This window comes from Equus asinus, chromosome 15, assembly GCF_041296235.1.
Source record: "Equus asinus isolate D_3611 breed Donkey chromosome 15, EquAss-T2T_v2, whole genome shotgun sequence".
In the NCBI taxonomy this organism is placed as follows: Eukaryota; Metazoa; Chordata; class Mammalia; order Perissodactyla; family Equidae; genus Equus; species Equus asinus.
The window spans coordinates 14376860-14389663 of record NC_091804.1 but is presented as its reverse complement, the minus strand read 5'-3'; the positions used below and the strand labels follow the sequence as shown (position 1 = coordinate 14389663).

The window sequence follows — 12804 nt, the reverse complement described above, 5'->3', positions numbered from 1 at the left end:
GCCTATATAACAGAACAGAAATGATTGTTCTGAGCCTAGGCCTCAAGAAGCCTTGTACACTTTCATTCAATCTTAAACCTTTCCCAGCCACCATGTGAATAAGCCTGGGCTAGACTGCTGGAGAACTGAGTTTCCCCAGTTATATCTAACCAATTCCCAGATATGTGAGTGAAGCTATCTTCAACAATCCACCCCCTGGCCAACCTGTCAGCTGTTTGCAGATAAATGAGTGAACCCAGCTAAGATCAGCCAAACCTAACCCAGATCAGCAGAATTCCTCAACTCACCCATAGACCCATAATACACACTTATTGTTTCAAGCCACTAAATTATGGGGTTGTTATGCAACAACAAAGGATACTCTCTTTTCTGATCCTATTTAATAGCTGCAACATATCCCCATTATACCTCTTATAACAGTACATACTTTGTCTCTCTTTTCCACAAACAAGCGAACTCCTGGAGAATAGAGGCAACTTTTGCTTTGTATCCCAAAATCTAAATTGTGCCTGACAACTTTTCAATAAATAGGAGTCAGAAAAATGTCAATGATTTATTAGTTAATTAAGGATTACAATGATGTTCAAGGGATGGTTTTGGAGGCAAATCAGAGTTTAGAATCCCAACTCTATTTCCTATGTGTGATACTTCAAAGAATTTGGTTAACCTTGCTCTATCTGCTCATCCATAAACTGAAGACTAGAATAACGTACATGATGCAGGATTGTGGTGATAAGATTCCCAACCCCCCTTTGGTCCACATATGCGGTAGGCCACAAATGCCAGGGAGTTACACACCCCACTTCCACCCAGGGGGGCAGCCCTCAACCAAGGCAGATAGGGGAAGGTGGCTACACGCCCTAATTCCCTTGGCCTTGGTTAGGATAAATCTAAGGTATGTTTTATACTGTATCCCAGAATTACCTAACGGGATCATGCACCTCTTGGTCACAGCAGTAACAAGCCACCTTTCCTGTCATCCTTCTATTTCCTGTCTCACAACCCCACTTCCCTAGAAAGTCTGGCATCACCTCCCAAATAAACACTAGTATCCAAATTTTTTGTCTCACCACCGGATTCTAGGGAAATCAACCCAAAACACTATGACTCTTTCTGTTTTATTTTATCCTTATTGCTTCAGAATCTAATTATTTTTCCCAGGAACTGTGACTTCCATTTGAAAGCACAGCCTTTGAATCATCTCTCCAGCTAATCAAAGAGTTATATCCAATCCAGCGGATGACAAAACCAAACACAGGACGTGATGTACCACCTTGAGGTCTTCTCTGATGTCTTCATCATGGCTCAATTCTCTGAGGACAGGGTTAACTTGCAGTTGATCTTGGGTAGCTCTGTGCTCATCTTAAATGGCACCTGGAAGCATAGTATTGAATCTTGGCCAAGACAGAGGTGAAATGTACTACCTAGTGATTTACAACATGCTGTTAAGTCTGAAACTCCCCCAGGGGCATCCTGTACCAGCTTGTCTATGTCGTTTATTGAAACTATATGGATTGGCGGTTTGCACCTGTTTACCTGTTCACAAAGCCTGCTTTTATCTACCTGAGCTTTGGGATATAAAATACCCCTCAGTAAGCTTGAGCCTTGGCTCCCCTAAGACCAAGGTGTCACACATGTATCTTGGTGGTTCACAATCAGAAGACGAAGTACATTCTGTGTGATGGAGAAAGGACCGTGGGAACTGTACCTGGAATCTCGGTCCTCTCTGATGCTTGATGGCCTTTCTTTCTCCTGCTGTATCTGATCCTTTGCTTTTATCACAGTCTTACATACATATACCTTGTGGAGTCTCAAGAGTCTTTTCAATCACCCGACACGGCATAATTGCTGCACTGAGGCTGTTTTCTGACAACCAAAGCCTTTTGAGAAGGGTCTGGTGTGAAGGAAGGAAAAGTTCCCACAGCATCCCATTTTGGAAACATCTCAGAAAGTTACGAGTATTGGAAAGCTAGGCTCTGTACTTTGCTGAGCTCCTAAAATACTGTTTGACTGAGTTAACATGAAAACTCTCTGAACACAGACTTTGAGGTTGGTCCATGCTCCCACAGTAGCTGTTGGCTTCTTCAATCTTGGACCTGCCTGCCAATGTCACTGCATAATTCTTCATCCTCTCACCCACCCTGTGGGGTTTTGCACAGTGGTCACACACTCAAGACATGAAGCCCTTACTGCGAACAGCATTAGTTTCTCTGGGAAACGTTGCTTAAATCCACATATTCTTGTCTTTTAAAAACACCAGTTTTAAGTTGCATTTTACTTTTCCCCCTCAATGTTCCACCTAGGAATAATCCAGTATGGAAGTTAGTCTTGAAGTCATGCTTGACAGACCTAAGCCACCAGTCCTTAAAAAACTCATAGGTTTCTTATCTAAAAGGGCAGCCTTCATGCAGGCTACCTCTCCGTGGTCCGAGTAACAACATTCTCAGAAGTCAGGAACCATGCAGGGAGCAGAAGAGAATTTGCAAAACTGTCTGGAAGGCTCAAATCTCCTAGTCTTACAAGATAACCTGCCTAGAACACGAGATTTCAGGGCAGAATTTTCTTTTCAAAATTTGATACCAAACTCTAAGTTTTAGAAAACACAAACATGCACATCATAAGCTGTTCTTTGAAACAGCAAAATAAATTACCATTTGACTATTGTATATTCCAACACAAACAAGCAGCGTATCTTTCACATGGAAATTAGATTTATTTGGGGGGATTTATAAACAGCATAGGCAGTCATCTCATTTAATCCAGCTGAAGCAGATCCAAACTATATTTTAAATCCAACGATCCCCAATGCCATGTCCCTAGGCCAACTTACTATCATCTCTTGTCTAGGTGACAGCACCGTTTTCCACTGTTACTGAGCTCTAATAAAGCAGAAAAATGTGAAATATAATATAAATTCACTCCTCTGCTAATGATTATCCAATGGTTTCTGTCTTTGTTGGAGTAAAATCAAGACACCTTCTTCCTGTCTAAAGGCTCTCCTACATCATGTTTCTCCAAACGCCCTCCCAAAGTGATACAGACCTGCTTTCCCAGCCTTGAACATATCCATCAGATCCTGGTTTGCAGCTCATGCAAGGTCCTAGCTTCAAACCTTTACTCAGCTGGCTCTTTTCTATCACTCCACTCCCAGCTCAAAATTCTGAGTGGTCTGCTCTGACACCCAAACTGAAGCAGTCCCTTAATCGCCCTTCATCTCATTACCCTGTTTACCATGTTCATAAACATTATTAACGGCTGCCAGTTTCTTTTGCGTTTACTTACTTATCTCCTCCCAGTAGAATGCCAGCTCCTTCAAGGCCATACACTTGCCCCTCACTTTTCCCCCACTATCATATCCCTAGTGCCTAGAACAGTTTGTAGCCATGCAGAAGTCACCCAACGAATATGTGTTCAATAAAAAAGGTCCTTTTCTGCTTTTTTACTATCACATAATTTAAAATAAAATTTAAAGGGCAAAACCATAATGTCATTTATTCCCCTACCTTTTTATGATGGCTGTGGATGAATTAGACTCCAGAGGAGTGTGGCTATTTCTGTTCTGCAACTTTTCGTTGGAGTGCTTCAGTGTTCTTCATTTTTCCTCAGTGCTCATGTTGGCAAGAGGTGGAAGCATTTTGCCACAGTGTATTTCTGGAACAACATGGTAGCAACATGAGTCAGAACCCCACCAACAATATGCTCTGTTTAAAAATAAACATGTAAGCTCATTTACTTCACATTCTCCTACATGCTGTACAACCTTCCTTTACTGTTTCAAACATTTTCTCAGGCATGCTGCTACTGATCTGTATATTATTACCTGGATACCCCCAGGCAGTGTTACACTCCCCTTAGCACCTTGCCTACATCTGTCACAGCTCTTTCTCTACTCACTCCTCTGTGAGTCCATCTCTTCAATAGATGGTGAGCCCTCTAGGGAGAGAAATGGTGCCTTTGGGCCCTGAAACTCTGGAGTCTAGCCAACTAGTCACGGTACATGTTTAGTACAGTTGATTCTCATTATTTGCAGGAGTTATGTCCTATGAAGTTGCCACAAACACTGAATTAGTGAATGCTGAACCCTTGGTCCTAGGGGAAATACAGGATTAGGTTTCTGCTAGTCTCTGGTCCCAACATTTTCATCAATCAACCAACATATAACCTTGTTTTATGGTTTTATGTGTGTTTCTGTTTAAGGACACCTTATTTAATATATATTGTTGATTCATTAACCTTCAATTCACAACCAATAGCACTACAACTCATGCCTGTACAAAGCTTATCTAACATATGTGTTTTTCCCATAACGTACATCACAGCCTTCTTGTGCCTAGGAACACTAGATACCACTTCAGCACTACGCTGGAGGACTATTTCAAACAGGAAAAAAAGAGGCACAGAAACGCAAAAAACATGAGAAGGTGAATTTGCAAATAAAAAATCCATGAATAATGAGGATTGACTATATACACATTGGCTGGATCAAAGCTATCTGTGGATCTATAAGTTCTTAAGCTTGCTTATGGTTCAGCACAGCATTGCTATTTAAGTGAGTAAATAATAAATACTATTGCTAGGGCAGAAAGGGACTAAACACAGATATCATATACTTCATGAAAGATCCAGGAACCAAAAGTACTTATTCTCTCATATCCTATTAAAAAGACAAATTCCAGATCCCAATTCTTTGCTTCTGCCTGATATTAGTCATTGCTCATCCAATTTTCAGACAAGTCCAAAGAAAATTTCCTTGAAAATAATTATAGGTTGATAGTCCACCTTATTCATTATGGGACAACCCAAACTGCTCCCAGACACAGCTCCATTTTTCTTCTTGAATAATAAAAAGAAATGCTTGCTTTTATTTCATTATATGCATCAGTTAACAGTAGGTACACAATGCACACACTTAGCAGACCTGTATTTTCTATAAAAATGCCAGTACTTTGTGACACCAAAAAAACATGGAGGTATTACACACTGCATCCACTTTCTGGTGCATCTGAAAAATGTTTAAGACTTCTTTAAGGATACCTTTGTTTTAAAGCTGCTGCAAAGATTTTCCAATTAGGTTTACTTCTCAATATTTTAAACTGGTTAAATTTAACCTTGATTTATTTGTAGTTCATAGAAAGTAATTTGTTGGTAAAGTCATTTTAAAACCATGCCCTATTTTTTAAATTATCATTGCTAAGGTCAGTAGGACATGCGAAAAAGCAGTGACTTGCATCAGTAACAAGAAATCCTAGAAGGATGGTTCTGAAAGCTCCGTTCTTATGTGCTTTGATTTAGTTCAAAATCAGCTAGAATTTAAGTAGACAATTTCCTTTTAAAGTGCTGAGATACTCTCTTCAGATATTTCAGAGTATTAGAGAAAAGTGACCTTGTCAGGAAATGCAATTCAGGACTGATAGAACCACAGGAGTCCACTGCATGGCAAGAATTCAACGTATTTTGTAAAAGTAATACTTTGTCCAGAAAAATAAAATGAATTAAATGACCTTATTTATTTTATACATTGGTAGCATTATATTACATTTTCTATATAATTAACCAATATTCACTTAGTTTATTTCATAAGAATTAGCATTATTTTAAGTTTTCTTATACTGCAAATAACCAAATTTATAAAAAATATCAGCTGCCATAAACTTACTTTACTACATGCCTAGATCACCATTAAAACTCTCCTCTCAAATTTCTTTCCCTTTAAACATGCCACTAAGAAACCTTTATCCATATAGCTCTGATAAGGCCATACTGCCACTATAGACCTAGAAAAAGCAATCTGAATGTTCAGTAGAGTATGTTCAGAGAATAGCTATACCACTCTGAACCTGTTGATGATGTACACCTTAATATGAGGTACCGATGCCAATTAAGTTTAATATTTGCATTTTCAACCTTCAAGAGGAAGGGGTTAGTGGCTGGCCCCGTGGCCGAGTGGTTAAGTTCGCTCCGCTTCAGCAGCCCAGGGTTTCACTGGTTTGGATCCCAGGCATGGACATGGCACCGCTCATCAGGCCATGCTGAGGTGGTGTCCCACACAGCACAACCAGAGGCACTCACAACTAGAATATACAACTATGTTCTGGGGGGCTTTGGGGAGAAGAAGGAAAAGAAATAAAGAATATTGGCAACAGATGTTAGGTCAGGTGCCAATCTTTAAAAATATAAATAAAATAAAAACAAAAAGAGGAAAGGGGTGGCTTTGGAATTGACAGAGGTGGCTTCACCTTATGCTAGCTGCATGATTTGGACCAAATCGTTATTCCTCAAGTTTATTTATTCATCTGAAAAATGAAGATGGACACCATTTTCTATAACATAGAGTGGTCCTCAGGACAAGTTAAAAATGGCCTATGTAAAGCACCTGGCCAACAGTGACTAGTAAAAAATATTACTTCATGTTTTTATGAAGTACGAAACCAAAGCAAGCAGCACTTTTAGATCACTGAATTTAGCCCTTAACAGCAAAAAGCAGTGACGTGTCCTGTGAGTAATTTCAAAAAAAAAAAAGTTATAGTTCATCCACAAGAACTATATTTTACCAGAAAAATAAGCATCTCCATGGCTGTGGTGTGTGCGTGTGTGCCATAAAAATAGAGATATACCCATCAAAGAAGCATAACTAAGTTTTCAACACGCAAGTCTATGCCATTTTGTACATTTCATTTTCACAGATTCTTTGATAAATTGGCCCCTCAATATTAGGTGCCTTCACCATCAGGTCAAAGAAAAAACAAAAGCTTCATTAGAAATGGCACTTGACTGAGGTATGAATATACTATTGGGTTCATTGGCAAATTACTAACAAACTCAAGATTCTATTTTATGTGGAACAGAACAAAGATTTACCATCAACTATATTAGTACAAACAGTGCTGGTCCCCGCACACTTTTCTTTTCCTCCACTCATTCAAGGATGAGAACACTTAGATATATTTTAAGGTGCTATAGACACAGGATGAAATGGGCCCATCAATCCTGCCATCCTACAATGTTCGCTGCATTATTCGCCTTTTTATCCACTTCTCCTTGTACCTGGAGATGCAAATATGTGAACAGGAGGCTTGATATGTGGTCTGTGCTACTAGCTTAGAAAAACAGGACTTTTACTCTCGCTCAAAGAGAACAGGCTACAACCTTGGCCTTATTAATACTGAGTTCTGGCCAAATGAACTCCAGTGGGTTCTGAAACCATGAAAGACGCTAAATCCCATGAGGTCAGAGTTCTAACAACTCTGAGGCACTGGGATAAAAGGAGAAAAAATGGATTGTATGGAGAAAACCTAACACACAATTTCTTTTTTAACTAAAATAGAACTTTTCCAAAAGAAATGAATATGGATCATCCTTCTTGAAAATATATCTTCACCACTGTGCCATTTTAGAACAGCTTTCTGTTCACGTACACTTTATAATGTGGATAATTCTATACTTTCAGCTAGATGCTTTGCTCATCTAATAGGTAAACTCTAGATAAACAAAAGGGTTTCATTATCAGCTTTGAGAGTGTAAAAGCCAAGCAGAAAACAAGCTGGCAGAGACAGTTGAACATAAACCTCCTCCGAGGTATTGAAAACAACATCACATTTGTTTTCTGCTACTGATCTGCCCCTCTGTGATCTCTGTCTCTCCATATAATAAAATATTTATAGCCAGAGCTCGGCATCCCTTCCTCTTCCCTCACTGTTGGAATAAGATGTGTTCTGCCTCCATGGGAGAAAACAACATAATAGAAACACTGAAAATTTGAATAAGTAACTTTAGGGGAGTAGAAAACTTAATCCGCTCCAAAACGGATTTTCTTTGATTCAAAGCAAGGTAACTGTGACATATGGGATTGCATTTTTGCAGTAATTATGTATGCGCTTGTCAACTGCTCTGAATCCTCTCCAGGGAAACTTTGAGAGCCCACAGAACTATTTGCTGTCTTTGGATTTCCTCAAATATGGACTGGGCACTATTTTGTTTTTCTTTTCAGGTAATAATGAAACTCAATTTTTAAAAATAATCTCAACATTTTCCTAGAGGAAAATATCCTGTTTGAATGTCTGGCCTTTATCTCTGAGACATTTCCCCTAAGACTGGAAGGGACTGAGCTTTTCAGGATTACAAACTATAGGTGATATTCCCATGTTAATGTTCTTTTCATCTGGAAGAGCAGTTTATAATGTGTTGGCTTTTATTTTAGGAGAAATTAATTTTTATGCTGAAAAACCAAGTGAACAATTAAGTTTGGATACCCTGGTTTTCTGGTCTACCAGAAAAAGCACTTAAAGTTTTTATCTGCCAGATACTCCAGGTTCTGTCTCCATTGGTACGTCCTTGCTTTTTGAACTTGATTGACTAAACTGTTCTGTATCTGGGCTTCCTCATCTTGAACCCAAGGTAAGGACAGCATGTACTCCCATGACAGCACATACTCACACAATTTCCAGAGGATTAAACCGGATGAAGTAAGTGTCAGGACTTTAAGGACTCAGAAGCACTAAAAGTTATTTTAATTCCTAACTGTCTGAGTTACACAGAAATTAACTTTAATTGAATCGGATACAGAAAACAATAAAAGATGACAGCTCAAAATCTGGTGAAAATGTTCCCGGACTACGAGGATTCCTTCATCTCCACTTCGATCCATCTGCACCTGTCCAAAATGATGCTGAACTTAGGTTTCCAAAGACAGATGATGAGATGAAGCAATGGTGGTTAGAGAGGTAGGAAGAGAGGTGGGGGACCAGGGGAGGTGAGGGCTTAGCCGGGGGAGAGGGGCTACCATACAGTCCATTCCTATAACCACTCCCCTCTCTAAAGCAGGGGTTCTTAACTGGAGGTTTTAACTTCAAGTTCCAGGGCTCATTTAGATAGAATTCACAGGTTCCACGAAAGGCTATATTCATTAGCCTTCAAAGGGCAACAAATCTCAGGAATATTATAAGGACCTGTGATCAAAAAAAACCCACAAACATTTTCACACCACATTTTAATTGCTGCAGACACCCTGAAATATCACTTGCAATTGGCAGTTATTAGACCTGCCAATAGATCTTATTATATTTCAAAATCAAGAAACTCTTATCACCATAGCACAAATGTATTTTATTTAATGTGTCAATAACCCTACGTCAACATAATTGGTTGCCTTTATAACTCTAGGCATTTTATTTTATGTATTTAAAAATATTATGTTGCCACTGTGGTAACCCAGCAATTGTACTACTGAGTGCACACCCAAAAGAACTAAAAACAGGTACCCAACAAATCCTGGCACAGGAATGTTCATAGCAGCACTATTCACAATAGCCAAAAGGTGGGAACAAACCTAAATGTTCATTACTAGATAAATGAATAAATACATGTGATATAGCCATACAATGACATATTATTTAGGATAAAAAGGAATGAAGTACTGATATATGCTACAATGTGGATGAACCTCAAAAACACGACGCTAAGTAAAAGAAGCAAGACACAAAAAGCCACATACTGTATGATTCCACGTATATGAAATATCTGGAACAGGCAAATCCACAGAAAGAGAGAGCAGATTGGTGGTTACCAGAGGCTTGGGGGATGGGAATTAAGAGAACTGCTTACTGGGCACAGAGTTTTATTCTGAAATGATGGAAATGTTTTGGAACTACATAGATGTGGCGGTTTTACAACTTTATGAAGGTACTAAATGCTACTGAGCTGTTCACTTTAAAATGGTTGATTTTATGTCATGTGAATTCCATTTCAAGAAATAAAACAAAACACGATGTTAAGGATTGGTTCCTGGTCTTCCTGAGACTGCCAAAGAAGTCTGCGGCACAGGGTAAACTCCCCCGTGTAAAGCCGCCCACAATGACAGGAGCTCCTCTTCCTTTGGCCCAGTTGAAGGAGCTGGACTTATTGAACAGGTATCCAAACTTTTCTGGCATCCAAGAGCACCCCCTGGGACTTGAGGTCAAAGTTAGGAGGGAGCAAGAATGTAGCCAATGAGCACTAAACTTGCTGTTAAAATGATTCATATTTTTTCTATGTATTTCTTATATATACTTAGTGATATATTCCAGAAAACAGAGAATGACTAGAAATTTCCCAGGTAAAGATGGTATTTAGCTATCACAACAAACTAACATTTGAAATGACAGAAGTGGGAGACACTACTTTTTTGGTGGTAAGGTTTTCCCATGCTGTCTGTTCTCCCACGTACCATGGGATCCATTTGGGGAATGCCTCCATGGTAGGTATAAGGCTTCTAGCACTTTATAGCACTTCTTTTAGGTTATTTTTTCATTCAACAAATATACATTATCATATGCAGTAGTAACATATACCATGAAGAAAGAAAGTTGGTCAGGAATGAGAATGACAGGAAGTTACTAGAGAGATGAAGAAAGAGACTCCCAAGAGGTGGCATTTGAGGAGAAACTTGAATGAAGTACATAAATGAGTATCAGGACAGTGAGGTCAACAGTATTCCAGGCTATGGAGACAGCTCGTGCAAATGTCCTGAGGTCATGAATGTTCATGGAACAACACGGAAGGCCCATGTGGCTGTTGTGGAGTCAATGAAGACACAATGGTATAAAAATAAGGCAAGGCATGCAGCCAGTGACCAGACCATGGGTGGCCTTACAGACCACGGTAAAGAGTCTGGATTTCACTTTAAGTATGATAGGGAAGCCATGAGACAGCTTTGAGCAGAAGGCGACAGGATGTAATTTACATTTGAAATGTGTTCCTCCATATGGCGGAAACACTGCCGGAGGGCAAGATTGAAAGCAGGAATATCAGTTCAGAGGCTATTTAGCCAGTAGATGCGAAACTAGGGTGCTGGTAGTGGAGACCCTGAGAAGTGGTCTAATTCTAGACATACTTTGAGAGTAGAGACGACTCACTGATGGGTTGGCTATGGCACAAGAGAAGGTATTTCAGCCCGAGCAGGCAGAGGGTCCAGCAGTGCCACTTACTGAGCTGGGAGACAGCTGGGGAGGAACAGATCTAAAAGTTGCCTTAGTCTGTTCAGGCTGCTATTGCAAAACGCCACAAACCGGGTAGCTCAGCGACAACAGAAGTTTATTTCTCCCAGTTCTGGAGGCTGGAAGTCCAAGCTCAGGGGTATCAGCATGGTCGCGTGACAGCTTGCTTCTAGGTTGCAACCTCACACGGTGGAAGGGACTGGGGAATTCTATGGGATCTCTCTTATAAGCACATAAATCCCATTCATGAGGGCTCCACCCGCATGACCTAATCCCCCTTCTCCAAAGCGCCACCTAACACTATCGCCTTTTGGGGTTAGAATTTCAATAAATTCTTTTTGGGGGTAGGGGGCACGCAAACATTCAGAGCACAGCAAATGAGTTGGTCAGAAAATCAAACCTTCTGTTTTGGATACTGTGACAGATTGACTGCAAAAAATGGCCCAAATACTTCATCTTTCACTGTATCCATGCTTTTTCCCAAGTAAATTTTTAGGTCACCCTCCGACTCTAGTTGTGTTTACGTGACTTGATTTGGCCAATGGGACATTAGCAGCTTTCCTATATTTTCAAGCGCTTGTGCATTTCCGATTTTCCTTGCACGTCTGCCATCGTTAGGAAAACACATTGAGGCTAGCTGGTGCAGAATGAGAGATACGAGCAAAGAAATAGCATGGCTGTGGTCGCCCCAGCCAAAGGCATCCTAGATAAGTCAACAGACACCTGACAAATTGGTGCAAGCCCAAACAAATCAGCAGAGCTGACTAGTTGACCTGCAGGTGACTGAAGATGCCTGAGCAAACCCAGCTCAGATCAGCTGACCCCAGCAGAGCGGTGAACTTACTAAATGTATAAATAATTGTTTGGCTGGTTGTTAGGCAGCATTTTCATGACAACAGATGTCTGATACAGGATGTTCCTTCTTTACCCATTATGAGGAATGCAGTGGCACCTCATGCCAGCCAATCCTAATGGCTGTGGGTGACACAATACTGTTCTTACATTCTAGGCTGCTTGTGTGTTACAAATAGAATGTAGTAGCAAATTAGTAACAAACTGAATAATAAAGAAATGAATGAACCACAGAACCCAGGCTCCTTCACTTACACAGCCTGGTTGACTGAAAAAATTGTTTTAAATTTATAGTTTAAGAAAGTTTATTAAAGTTTTTGGTACTGGAGTATGATTTTTTAAGGATTATTGTCAAATTTGAGAAACTTCTCTCAAGTGTAAGATTTCAGGGCATTTCAGGATTTCTTTGAATTGCCAACGCTCACCTACTAATTTGTCATCAATGTCCTCATTGACTTTGCTTCTGATATCTTCCCTGCACAATATGGAACAGAGATAAATGTATCATGACGCCAACGAAGCCGAAGGCTCAAAGCCACTCATCTGTTCATGGACATCACGGCCTTGGGAAAGACCCTCACGATATGTTCACATGGGCATATATTTTTGGAAAATATGCAAAAATAATATATTTTAACAGCAACTGGTTAAGACAGCTGTCTCTTTGCATTCTGGCTTCCTACATCACACCTCTCCATGTGTTGTATGGAGATTGGATGGCTATAGTTACTTTGGGGCTCTAGCTAAGGGAGAACTTGAGTTGGGGATGCATTTGGTTTGTAATGAGTGGGACATAGTTATGTTTTTTGCAGTCGATTTCCATTAAAGTTAAGTCTTTGCAAGTCACTCCAATGTAACAATGGCTTCCAGGTATTCTCTGACATCTCTGTCTGACATGTACTGACTAACCGAGCATGAGGGCACAAAGATGCAGGACCTGAGGGCATACTGCCATAACATAAGTGTGCCCTGCAGCTCCGGG

General features: G+C 40.1%; 1 protein-coding gene across 1 annotated transcript in view; it reads right to left on the bottom strand.

Annotated features, from left to right (window-relative positions):
* The window catches only part of PAK5 (p21 (RAC1) activated kinase 5), a 294957-nt gene that overhangs the window by 174100 nt on the left and 108053 nt on the right, over positions 1 to 12804 (bottom strand). The window contains exon 2 of the mRNA XM_070485566.1: positions 3504 to 3651. The gene's annotated coding sequence lies outside the window, so the exon portion shown is untranslated. The remainder of the gene's footprint in view (positions 1 to 3503; positions 3652 to 12804) is intronic.